At 35.7% G+C, this 14,256-nt stretch overlaps 1 protein-coding gene across 1 annotated transcript in view; it reads right to left on the bottom strand.

The window, feature by feature from the left end:
• The window catches only part of NRIP1 (nuclear receptor interacting protein 1), a 49,083-nt gene extending 38,581 nt beyond the window's left edge, over positions 1 to 10,502 (bottom strand). The window contains exon 1 of the mRNA XM_019467754.2: positions 10,378 to 10,502. The gene's annotated coding sequence lies outside the window, so the exon portion shown is untranslated. The remainder of the gene's footprint in view (positions 1 to 10,377) is intronic.
• Between the last annotated feature and the right edge of the window lie 3,754 nt (positions 10,503 to 14,256).

Raw genomic sequence — 14,256 nt, 5'->3', positions numbered from 1 at the left:
CTGGGGCCTTCAATGAAGTATTGCAATAATGTTTAATCGATACTGATGCATTTGTCCTTGACACACTGACCGTGTCATCAGGCTACTGTCATGTGATATCATGTCATTTCCCCACCTGGCTCATGACCTTGTCCTCTAAATGACCTAAAGCCTCCCTCAAGTAGCAGGAGGCCCCTCCCCGCTGTCTCAGCAAGGTCGAATGGGTCAGCGTGTCCTCATCTATAATCCACCACCATTTGTCAGCAGGGAGGCTGGAGGAGGCAGGCTTGCTACAAGGGGAGAATGCCCAATTAGGCAGCTGTCACACAAAGCATAGGCTGCAAAATTATCCCCTGTCAAAAGAAAGAGCAGCTGCGGGTGCCAATTACAGCAACCTTTCAACCCTTTAGGTACTGGAAACTACACAGAAGTAAATGAAGAACAATTAGTGATAACAAATCGATGAATTAGGACAGTGAATTAGAAATTACTAGCAGGTGAGCCTGGGTCATACATGACATAAGGGCATACCAGACCCCAGGCAAGGGCAGGGATGTACAGAGTCACGCTAAGCATTTTCTTGCATGTAGATTTTCCCTCTGGCACTTTCTTTTTTATAAGCCTCAAATCCTTTAAAATGCTCATTACCTAATAGTATACATACCTTTTTACTTTTCTTGGAAGACCCAAATAAACGATTTCTTGACTAGAAGAAAATCCTTCAGAACAGTGAGTCTAGTTAACTCTAAATTGCTCTTATACAATCTATCATGCTATCCCCTCACACTTAAATTTAAGTGTGGCCCACGGAATCGAAAATACCAGTTCAAATAATCACACCTCAAATATTATCCATCTTCATAAAGTACTTGCCCCGATGCTACTTTAATCACACTTACTGGGAAATACCTCTACGAAAGCAACTGGGTATGAATTCTGGGAAAACTGTTAGGCTGATATCATTATGTTGATGTTAAATTTCTCTGCACAGTGTGATTCTGTGTATAAAGAAATAACTGCAATGCATGCTTCTCTATATGATATATATTTTTAAAAAAACAACTACATTAAACTACTCAGATTATTTTGCTCCTGCAGAGGTGATACGCATTGAGTCTCAAGCATAGAAAGCCAATCCACTTGGACTGTATCCAACGGATGTCTTTGGTAGTTAGCACTGGGAGGCAGCAGAAAAGGAACAAAAATGGGCAAACATGGCCCACAAAGGAGAGGGAATCCAACATGGCTTAACGTTTATGGACACGGTTTCCTTGTGCCCTGAAAAAGTTACGTTTGTTCAGAAACAACTTTCTTAAAGTCCATTTTAAACTCATGCTCCTTATTTTCCTTGGAAAAAAGTATGTATCTTCCCACGCTGATTCTTTGGAAGTTGAGAAACCTGAATGATAGGTGCTATAATTTGTAAAGAAGCAGGGATAAATTGCTCAACTAGAATTCTACATCACAAATGGGTAAGAGTGAGGAAGACAAGGGGAGGCAATAAAAAGCACTTCACTCATCCCCCTCCAACACATTAGAAATAAATCACAGTTGCCAGAGGGAAAAGTTCATAATTCCTAGCTCCTAAATCAAGTCATTTGATGAAGTTTCTAGGAGAGAATTGTCGTGGGAAGAAAACTTCTCCATTAAAAGTTTATCCAAGAATTTGATTCATAAATTATGTTTCACATTGTGAAAAAATGGGCATTTATAAATTTTCTTTAGTTCAGAATTCAACCTTCTAAAGTCAGACGTAAGAATTCAAAGAAAGAAATGGCAAGTAGACCGGAAAGAAGGAGTTAATGCCTTTAGAATTCAGCTTCCATCATACATGGGTGACTATCTCTTTAAATAATTTAAATCCTCTCCATCAACTACAAAGCTGTTTTGAAGCCATTTAGCTTTGTTCTTTACATGTGTTCTAATTAAGAAATGACCTTGTCATCACACACACCATAAATCCGGGATTATTTCCTACAGCAAAAAATTCACAGAGTCCCCCCCAAAAAAAGAAAAAGAGGGGAAAAAAAGACTTCTTCCTCAGTTCCTCACTAAAGGAAGTTGTTGGTTGGCTAAACGCTGAAGCAGTTTCACCGCATAATTTTTTTTTTGTTGTTGAATGTCACAGGGCGGGTTAGTGTGACCTTGAGCTGCATCAGCAGCACAGCAAGGGTCGAGATGCCTGCAGGCGCCCTTGTACTGGATTTGCAAGACAAAAACCTTCAAACTAGCTGAAGGACATCTTAAATCTCTTCAAAGGTTTTCCGAACTAATCTGGGCTGCTCTTAGCAGGATCTGTGCCAGTGTGAGAGGCAAAATTAAAAACAAGGTCTTTGACAGGATGTTGTCTCCTCTTAACCCTTCCTAAGCAGAACAGAACAAATCACAGGCTTTCTGGAGAGACAGTTTACCTAGAAGCATTCTTTCATAACAAATTACGTAAGCAAGCAATCACAAAGGATGGGGCAGCTATTAGTTCTCAAAATCAAACCTCCCGTGACACTGATTAAAGAATTTGGGTCAATTTTTTTTTCTTGACCATATTTTAATGTAGTGAATGTAAAACTTAAAGCTCTATTTGCTATCTTTTCGATTTGTAGCACAGTGAGAGGTTAAGAATAAGGAAACATTTCCATCCACATTAATCTCTAGAATTCTTTCTTTTTTTTTTTTTTTTTTTTTTTAAGGACTAAGCCGTAGCTGGTTAAGTCACAAACTTCATGCATATTACAAAGAGCTTACTAAAATGACAACAGGTCAACAAAATGACATCATAGGTTTACAAAGTTCTTATATCTAACATGATGGATGCACTGCTAAGAGGGGGAAAAATCAGAATAGTGAAAAGGAACATAAAATGAACAAAGCAATGTCAGCCTTGTTAGGGAAAAAAATCAGTGTGAAACGTTGTTACTGTGCTGTAGTATCTCCAATGCACGAACCAAGAACTGGGTGCGAGTCTTCCCTGGCAATGTTTTCAAAGTTTATTAAGTAGCTATGCTGCCAAGCAGTAGTCGAAGGAACAAATAGCTATATCACTGTCTTTAGGATACTGCATTTTAAGTACCCTTCCATCTAGAACATGTTAATTTGTCATCATCAGATAAAAGGTATGACGTAACTAGTCGGAGAGAATATTTAGTAAAAGGTACAGAGTTTATTAAGGTTTGGTAGGTTGCAAATTAGGTCCTTTAAAAAAAAATAGTCTAAGTAAATTCAAGATTATGCTGAGTAACAACCACACTTTCACTTACTTGAATTCAGACACACTTTTCTGAATGGGACAGGAAAAGGGTAAAGTAACACCTAGTAAGCAGACAATATACGAGAGTGAACCATACGTGTGCATTTCTTTAGTCTCTGTGTAAAAGGAGACAAGAGCATATACTGTACTGAATGCTGTGGCTGAAGGCTGTTAAAAAAAAAAAAAAAAAGGACTCTAGGGACACAGAGTGAGCAGTAACTAGGTTTTCAGTTCACAGGTACATGTGCCCTAGGTGGTGGTCAGTGATGGTTAAAAAACAAGGAAGGGCTGGCCAGGGAGAAGAGAATGGCACCACTCTAGGTTACAGAAATAGCACTCAAAGGCAGGGAAGAGCTGAGTGTGAGACAGGAAGGGGGGGTGGTCCAATGTGACTAGAGATTAGGATGAAAACGCAATTGGGACCAAGGACTTTGAATCAAGGCCATGGCAAGGAGCTGGCCTTTATCTGGTGGGCAGTGGAAGGGTTACAGGCAATAGTCTGATTAAATGCATGTCAAAAACAAAAACAGAAGTTGTAGAGTTGTTGACGGCTTGGAGGGGAGAAACTGAGATGAACTAGCACAGAAAACATGGTCCAAATGAGACAGGGGCAAGAATGTTGAAGAAAAAGATAACTCCAAAAAACGATAAAAGGCTGGTCTGAATATTTAGAAAGCAATGTGTAGAACATAAATAGTGCTATAAAGTAGGATATTTTTAATAGCAAATACATTAAATCAAAAAATTATGAAAATAATAACCATATCTCAAGCCCAGGTTTGTAAATCACCTTGCTGACATGATTTGTACAAAGTTTCAAGAAAATCAGGAACTCCTGTAGAGGTATTTAACAAAGAGTCAGAATCAGATCTGTTGGCGATTTGAATTTTGTACATTTAAAATAACACTCTTCATTAAATAGCAAGTAAGGATTTTTGCCTATTAAGGCAGGAACATGTAACTTTTCAGAATAGTGTGAAGGTATCTTCCCTTCGCCATAAGAGACAGATGTCTGGCTTAAACCATAATGTGGTTGCTGGAGCTCCCACAGTATAAAGAGTTCCATCAACACTAATGAGAATAAAATTAACTCAGCAAACATTTATTCTGTGTATACTATGTTTAGAACTCAGAATTAAAAAATAAAAAGTCCCCAACATTCTATCAGCTTTGTACTTCTAGTGTATCACTTATAACGATAAGTCCTTAAATTATAGTTCACACCATGACACCATTACACAGTTAACAGACTACAAGTACAAAGAATATTAAGCTGTTAGTGAATTAAGTCCCAACCAGCAGCCATCTTGGTATCCCCATGCAGCTGACAAGGTACACAATGAAATCTCAGAACTCTCTGGGAAGACCCAGTACCCGTGCAATTTGAAGAGAGTCGTCAAATACTCCAGAGACTGACTGTCCTGCTAAGACCTCAGAAAGAATTTAACAGAGTATCAGCCAAGGTAAGAGGGTAGGGAGTGAAAAAGAACAGGAGTCACTAGAGCCAAGAAACTATCTGCCAGAGAGCAGACTGTACTCTCAGAAAAGGAAAGCCAGCATCAGGGATCAGGTTGAGGCAAGTAGAGGGGAAGGTCAAACAAAGGAGAGAAGAAGAAAGATTCTGAAGGGAATATTTCTCACTTCCCTGAAGAAGTAAACTTTACTCTGTGAAATCATGAAGAAAATGACCAAATCACCAAACCCTCTAAAGTAAGAAGAATCCATCACAGGAGAAGTGTTTGGAAGCTCACAGGTCATAAAAAGGTCTAGCAATTGAAAGCCAGGGTACTGACAGGGCACAACTAGTGATGACCTCCCCAAGTATCTACAAATAAAATGACTTTTCCTTGAGTAAGCATCTCCATCCTACCAGTAATACTTTGCAGCACATTTTATGTCTAGACATTAATATGAAGATGGGTAATATGATAAGCCTTGCAGATTAAAAAAAAAAATTTACTAATCTGCAAACACGAAAAGTAGGATACAACATTATTTAAATAATAATAGAGAATACTCTGTTGGCAATTAGACAAGCTAATTCCCGTAAAGAAAAAATTCTTAAAGCACCTCTAAGGAGGTGCGTGAAGTCAAAACTATTTTCATAATAACAACCTGTTACCTGCTTGTTGTCTCTTTCTCTCATGAATGTACACAGAAGTAAGTGATGTGTGTTACTGATAATGTGTTAATGACTAAAGGAACACAGCCTTGTATATTCTTGAGTTTTAAATATTTTGTCAGTTTTAATGTCTTTAAAAATTTTTTTTTTTTTTTTTAATTTGAGAGAGAGAGAGAATACGTGAGCTCTCTTTAGAGAGGGAGAGAATCTCAAGCGGGCTCCATGCTTAGCGTGGAGGCCTATATGACCCTGGGATCATGACCTGAGCTGAAATCAAGAGTTGGGCGCTCAACCTGGTGAGTTATTCAGGTGCCCCTCTCAGTTTTAATTTCTAATATGGCAAATATTGGTTGATATGGCCCTCATAAAGAAAAGCTCTTTTGGGTCCTCAATAATTTAAAAGCCTAAAGGGGTCCTGAGACTGAAAAGTTCGAGAACTGCTGCTAGTCTACTGACATAGAGTCAAGAACTTCACAATCTTGGTTTCAATCTTCAAACAATATCTCTTTCTAATTTTCAACAATTTATACTTTTAACAATGCCAGATAAATACTGTTCTCTGTGCAGACATGTCTCAAAGACCCAGGTGGGGGAAGAAAACAAAAAACAAAAAAACGATCTTTTAAAAAAGAAAATTAGTAGACTAAAGAGGGTAAGAAATATCTACTATTTTTGTGCAGTCACTCCTCTTCTGAATTTACCATGCAAGAAGTAACAAATCCACAGATATTTATAAAGAGGCTGCTATGCATTGAGAACTGAAGACAGAAGGATAACTAAGTGACAAACTAGCCCTTGGTAGGCTCACCATCCTGTCAGAAAAAAATACAGTCCACAACATGGTGAGATACTAGTAACAGAAAAGGTATGGACACAGTTAAAAAAAAAAAAAAATGGAAGGGCAAATTACTGGGAAGAAGACAGGCAGGGAACGTGTTTGCTAGTTGTGAAGGCACACCATTGAGGTGGCATGTGAATTGACTGGCAATAATCAAGGCTTTGCCAAATGGAACAGAAGTTAAAAGGCTCTCTTTAAGCAGTGGGAGGAGCATCAGTCCCAGCAGGGAAGCCCAACAGCACACAGCATGTTTTAGAAATGTTAAGTAATCTACACAAATAACAGAAACTGTGAGTAATTAGGAAGTTTTATGGAATTTGATAAAGTAATTTGAGGTCATCTGTTGAATTCAGTGATGAAAATATGGATTTATAATTTGTATGTCTTTTTCTTAATTTCCAACCTGTTGTAGAGAGAAACTTTTAAAAAATACAATGAAAGTAATTTGTTTTAAAAAAAAATGAAGTGAAAACAAAAGCTAGTTCTTCACAGATATTTTGAGAACCTTGGAGAACAGGCTGCAAGATGGTGGGACAGAGGGGCAGTAAACTAGAGAGAAAAGCTTCATGCTAGAGCTTGCATGGACAGTACTGTCAATAATCTTTCTACAAGTAAATGAAGAAAAGAAAATAAATAGGGTTTGAAAATTACTGGCATATCATAAACCCTACTGTTAGAATCACACTAATTTCAGATGCACAAACAGCAGGCCATGTGATTGATGGGCAAACATAGCAGAGAATCAAGGAGAATATCAGGTTCACTAGTTATTTTAAGTGAAGACGACCAGGGTCTGTGTAAGAAGAGAAAGTGAATTGACACTCTGATCAACACATTTTAAAATTATTTTAATTATTTCATTTGCCACCTTTCACGGGACAGAAAAACCCTGAGTTGACATGGTGGCTTGGTATAGTGGAGAATTTTCCTCTCAAAATGATGTTCGTTAATATCATTAACTTACTAAAAGTATTAGGTAAAGCTTACTAAAGGTATTAAGTAAAAGACTTAAAAAAAAGCCAATTCTTTAAAGACACCAAGTTCAGCAAAATGTTAATTATACTAACGTTTCCCATTGTAACAGTGTATTAGGATTAAGGAAGACCTGTTACTTTCTTATGGTCATTATGCTATTGGGATTGCTGAATTACTTTATCAGACTAGTAACAGGAGCGAATTGGAAGTTTTAGGAAAATGTAGTGGCTGTGGAGGCAAAGGCATAAGCAAGGAGGCTTCTAGCACAAACACTCCAGATGAGAAAGGCGCTCTGAGACAAAATGCTGGCTGTGGGAAAGGAAATTAAAGAGGGAGTGGAAGCAACGTTGGTAATTAATGCTTCATTTGAGCCCAGCATCCACATTTTCTTGCCCAGGTTGTCCACAAAACCAAGGAAACATCAGTTGAGAAAGCCAAGTTAATTTATGGGAATTAATTCCAACTAAAATAACTCCCCTAGATTCTGGATTGATCTTGGTTTCACCAGTACCATGTTATCAACTGAAAACCTTGTGTAGGAGTTTAAACACTTTTTCAAAGTGTTAGTTCTTAAATTAAAAACCTTACTATGAGGCATGTTTTATAAAGTTTGGGGAAGGCATTCCATGTAGACAACTAGACTTACCAACCTGGTAACCCAATCTGTTAGAACCAGCTGAATCACTGGCCATTTTTGTGTCTTCATACAGACATTTCTATATCTGACAGAAAACCTACTGAAATAGTTATCAACAATTTAATTGAACTAGAAGAAAAATATATACATTAAAGAACTCTTCCCAGGGAGAAATCATAAGATATAACAATAAAAACTCCACTTAGTGAGAAAATGAGTATTTGAAGCTAAACTGATTTATGGTCAATTATCTAATTCCACCCGAGATGGTCACTATTTTTTGTATTACCAACACTTACCAAAATTAGCTAATAAATGTTGCACTCTGAAATAAAAAGAGCACAGAAAGTATATGGAGTCCTATAAAACATTAAAGAAGGTGATTTTATTTTGTAATTTATATGGGATAAGTTTTTGTTTTTTGTTTTTTGTTTTCCAAAAGACAGAGCTGACAAGTGAGGAAAGGAAATCTGGCCTAAGGCACAGAGAAGCTTTATAAACACTTCATACTTTATATGATTTGCAATATTCATTGAATCAAATTCTTTTCCTTTTTCCTTATCACCCTCTTTGGCCTCCCATTCTCAAGAACATTACTCTACTTAAAAATATGACATACCTGTTTCTGGAGGGTAGCTGTATAATGGACAGATTATAGTAAAACCTCATGGAATATATTAATTCACACTCTTCAACTGTATTCTATTGAATACTAGTCTTCTGAGATATATAAAAATCCTCCTTTGGAAACTAAGAATCCAACGGCTGACTAACAGAATGCCTACTGAAAAGATATATTATGACAACTTCTCCAAATTTATTTGACCATGGACCTCTAGTTCAAAACAAAGAATTGTTTAACAAAACATATTTTAAAAAACACATATTGAACATATATTCATTTTTAAATCTTGAAAAAATTTAAATGTACATAAGTGATCATCACTAATAGCTCATTTTTATATGCTTTCAAACTATTCATTGTACATTCAAAATAGTCTGTCTTTTCTATCTGGGAGAAAAGATCTAAATTTGATCATTTTTCAAGGACAACTTTTTGGCTATGTAAATTTGCCAGCTGGCTATCTATGATTTATTTATCCAACTGTCATAAGTGGTTGTTGGTTACTTGGTAAAACAAGGGCGTTGACAAATTAAGAACAACAAACTAATTATATCTTGTGGGTCACAAGAATATGCATGATTATAATTTTCATTTTAACAAAATTAAAGTTGAGAATTAGAGCGCAGTAACAACTATGCTCATCAAATAATAAAAGCAGATTTTGGACTATCAGTCATTAACACATAATTATACCTGAATGAAAGAACTCTTAGCATTTAACAAATAAAACTCTGGTCGATTTAAAATCTCAATTTAGAGGAAAAAATAATATAAGAATATGTGAGGAATGACTACCAAACCAAAAAATTATTAGTAACTGTATAGTCCTTTTATTTGACAAATACAATGGTTTAAAGATTTTCCTACTTAAATTACAAGAAAGAACAAAGAGAATGATTAAAACAAAAAAATAAGAAGAATAATTAAATAACTTAATCCCTGGGTTTTCTGAATATACTCAGAATAGTCAGGAAACAGGAATTCGTATTAGCACTGTGCCCACCATCTCACACGTAAAATAAGGAAAAAAGTCTGGCTCAAAGTTCCATCCCCCTTTCGAAACATCAGGGTCCATTAAAATACCGTGAATTTTAGGATTTCCTATCTGTTTTCTTCTAACAAGAATTTTCAGCTAGCTAATTGAAAGTGAACTCTTCACAACTAATTATGAGCACAATAATTCATCACTATGTCCTTTCCCAGTTTAGTCGAAGTGCTTCTGTCCAGGCGTAAGCAGCACAAAGTGCTAGAGCTTAAGACATGACAAATTCATTTAGGCTGTAGCTATACGAGATAACAGGAGTGCTAATCCAAGTAGAATTAACCACTTGCCCATCTCTTTCTGTCGTACTGCCCACCTACTTGTGGTAACTTAATCAGATTATTTTATCACATCTCAGAAATGCTAATATACTATTTGCCTTGTAAGAGGTAACCATTTTATATAATTCAAAAAGTAATCATTGACTCAGATTGTGATAAAACCACAATAACCAAACATGCTTCTATTTTTCCTCAAAACAATAATTAACTTTTTATCTGAAATCAGATTGCTATTTCGGGTTTTATATTAACTGTCCATTTTCTCTGGGTTTTGGTAAAAACAAATTATCATCAGCACAACTAATATTTCTGATTTCAAGCTTCTCAATCCCTCTCCAGAAGTAATCTATACCTTTGAATTCTGCAGAATCTCTCGTGTCTTTCTTAGGGCATTTAACTTCTTTCTACTGTTTGATAAAATTTATTTATCTCCTTTCGCTGTAAGCTCCTTAGACTGTATCTTATTCACTGTTTTGTTTTAAACCACACTGTGCCTAATGAAATAATTTGCACAGATATAACGCAAAATATAAATCTGGTGACTACGAGCTAATTTATAACTAAGAAATTATGGTCCAAAATATATTAAAATTACATTGATTAAGCCTTAAGAATGCAGGAAAAATATTCTCACCATCTGTCTCCAACAAGGTTTGTATCTACTTTCTGAGAAAGGAAATCGAGAAGGCTGTTGAAAAGTAGCTCTCCTGTCATCTGGAGTCTTCAGATTCCCTGTTCCTCCTTCAGTCTCATGTGCATCTGAGGAAAAGGAAAAAGATAGTTTTGCATCTATTCCAAACCAGATTCTGGAATATCTTGTGTGAAGTTCTGTAAACTTTTCCCAGTATCTTTTCTTGTTCAAGTTCCATGTAGAAATAGGCATTTAAGAGAGAAATATGGTTTTATGAAATATGAATCATTCATTAAAGGAGAGCAACATATCTTTGCTTTCTAGACAGTACATTTGATAAAAGTAGATGCTTCAAGAAAACAAACTGTGAAAAGGTTTATAATTGTTTCGGATATACTTATAACCTCTGTTAATTTTATTTTATTTTTTTTTTATTTTTTATTTTTTTTTTAATTTTTTTTTTTTTTTTCCAACATTTATTTATTTTTGGGACAGAGTGAGACAGAGCATGAACGGGGGAGGGGCAGAGAGAGAGGGAGACACAGAATCGGAAGCAGGCTCCAGGCTCCGAGCCGTCAGCCCAGAGCCTGACGCGGGGCTCGAACTCACGGACCGCGAGATCGTGACCTGGCTGAAGTCGGACGCCCAACCGACTGCGCCACCCAGGCGCCCCAAACCTCTGTTAATTTTAAATTTCAGTCAAATCAATTCAATTAAGTTACAACTAAAAATTCTAAATCCTTCCAAAGGTGTATTTTCAAAACAGAAAAATAAAAAGAAAAAATATATATAGTTTTTTCTCATATTAAGCTTTTTCTGTTACAAAATACTATTTATGTAACCTTCCTAGCACAAAATTTGTAATAAATATCAAATGACTTATGTTCATAGACAGACTTGTGCCCCAATCTTCAAAGCAACTTTATTTTAAATAAAGTTGTTGGAAACAACTCAAATGCCTATCAGTAGGTAAATAAATTTCGGTATGCCTATACAATGAAACATTTACTACTCAGCAACAAAAAAGGATGCACTATTGATATAAGCAACAGCTGGGATGAGTTTCAAAATAATCATGTTGAGTGCAAGAAGTCAGACAAAAAGGAAAACATAGGGTGTAATTCCATTTGCATAAAACTGTAGAAAATGCAAAGTAATCAAGAGGGAGAGAAAACATTTCAGTGGTTACCTGGGGATACAGGGGTGGGAAGGTACAGGAAGGAGGGATTACAAAAGGACACTACCTTAATTGCGGAGAGACGGTATCATGCATATGTACATATGTCAAAATTGATCAAACTGTAAACCTTAAATACGTGCAGTTTATTGGATGTCAATTATAACTCAATAAAGCTATAAAAAATTAAATTTCTTAAAATGTTGTATGCTCCTTGATGTAGCAATTCCAAGTCAAGGATTTATCCTAATGAGAATTTATACAAGTATTTGGCCATAAGGATGTCATAATATACGTTATTTATAATAGTAGAAACCATTGAAAACAGCCATTGAATCTCCAAATAAAAAGTCTGGGAAATTTTCGTATATTACATGGTGAGATACTATGTATACACTAAAATACTACATAAAAAATTATAGTATATCATCATATATAACTTATTACATAGTAAGTGATAAAAATAGGAAACACAGCATTATGTTCAGTAAACTGAATGTGTTTCAAAAGTATATGAAAATAAATGCAGCAATTATTTCATTTAGAGATAATTTTTATTTTTCCTTTTTTGCTGATTTATATTTCCTAGTTTCTTTATAACAAACATGTATTACTTTGGTAATCAATAAAACAAATTCAAGGATGAAAACAGCAGCAGTCTACAAGTGTCCACTCCCTAGTACAAGTAAAACTTGTACAAGTAAAATACTCCTCAGAGGGGGTGTACATTACAGAGTTTTGAGCTATCACGTCACCTCCACCAGTGACCTAGCCAACAGTAGTGAGAAAAGGGCAGGTCTGACAGGATGAACTGGAGTAATAATTAGTAGCCAAGTGATTTACCAGTTATAAAGCTCTTTTATGGGCATGACCTCATTTGATCTTCATAACTCAGTGAAACAAGCAGAGAAGGCATTATCCCATTTTATAGAAGAGGAAACAGACAATGAGCAAGACTAGGTAAATGTCATGTCCCAATATTACAGGTCTTGGATTTAAATGGAGTCTTAACTATCAATTCTGGTACGAATTCTAAGAGGAATAGGGGACAAACACTTCTGATTATGTATAACTAGAAGGCAGTGATTTACACGTGAATTTAAAAATACCCATATTTGCTACTATATTAGTATTCTCATTTGAATATGCTAGGGGCCTTAGGGACGTCCTAAATTCCCAGGCCCAACCTCAGAAGCTATACCCAGGCAACCTCATCTTGTCCCTGGTCAACATTACCTACTAAAGCACTGAAATTCAAGAATTTGATTACTCAGTTTTCAGTTGCATTTCTTTCCTTCTTGGAAAAAAAAAAAAGTAGAACCCATAACTACATTTATGAATGCTGCAAATAGTGACTTACAAGTTTGATGTCAAAAGATCTAACTTAACGGTACTTTAAAATACCACCTTTTGGGCCAAATCTCTTTTGGTACATGTGCAGACAAGAAATAGTCTCCGAACAACCCCAAGTATATTATATTCAGTGAAGAAAATGACCAACTCCTCACTAAAGTATCAGTAAACATCTTCAGAGGCACATTATGAACAGGTTGGTTAGCATCTGCTGATGAGGTCTTCAAGCATAAGAAACCCTTGTAGTTACTACTCCAACCATCAGCCCCATGACTACGAGAGACTAAAAAGCTCTTGTTTTCTGGACACTTAATGTGTATCAGGACTCCACTAACCTCTCTCTATATACCATCTTTAAAACAACCTTATGAGAGAACTGTTATCAACCCCACTTTATAGAGGAGGAAACTAAGTTTAAGTTACCCCAAATCATAAAACCAGTAAAAGCTTAAAGTGGAATTCAAACTCTGGTATATTCTACTTGGAACCAAGATGGGGCCTTGGCAGTTCTCTGGAACATAAATCTGACTTTTCTCTTGTGTAACCCACCTACAGTGGTTTCAATTCAAGTAGGGCAAAAACACTGGAGAATGGTATATGAAGTTCATGACTACATTTTCCATGTAAAGAGTAAAAAATATCCAGAGCTCACAATCTGTGTCTGATACGGTGCCACATTCTAGAATAGTTTGTATTAATGTTTAATGGCTGGTCTCTATTAAAGCATTGTTTTAACCCCTTTGAGCTAACATGATCATGTGAAAGATATATAAGTATTTAAATAAAAATTAGCAAAAGATAATATAAAAGAAACACCTCTCACAGATTAAAACTGTCTTATATCAATAGATGAGTAATTCAGTCTTAAGTCCAAGTCAGTGAAACTGAATGTGCCAGGTGTTTTGAACTATGAAGATAGGAAGCATTTCTATGAATAAGAAAACATATAAATAACTTTGTTAGAATTGTAGAAAAGAAGTATTTCTGTAGAATATTATGCAATCATCAAAATATATTATTTCAAATAATATTTAATGATAAAGATGGTAAAAGGAATGTATGTGATGCTAAGAAAGCAAGGTTCTAAACTATCTGTTAAGTTGAACAAATTCTAGGGGCTAGGGACTGTGCTAGGTGTTGGAATTACAAAGGGAACAAGATTCCTAGTGCAAAACTACTCTTCACTGTGTTATTTGCATGATTAGGACCTTCAGGTTGTTTAGATATCAGTTTAAATGTCATTTCCTCAGAGAAGCTTCTCCTTATCACTTTATGGAAAGTAGCTTCCTCTCTACCTCTTACTTTGTTTAAACTCTTTATTTTGTTTTCTGTTTCCTTGTTTTCTTTTATCT

This window comes from Panthera pardus, unplaced genomic scaffold (genome assembly GCF_024362965.1).
Source record: "Panthera pardus isolate Hobbes unplaced genomic scaffold, ASM2436296v1 HiC_scaffold_16, whole genome shotgun sequence".
Lineage (NCBI taxonomy): Eukaryota > Metazoa > Chordata > Mammalia > Carnivora > Felidae > Panthera > Panthera pardus.
This window is presented reverse-complemented; position numbering and strand designations above follow the sequence as displayed.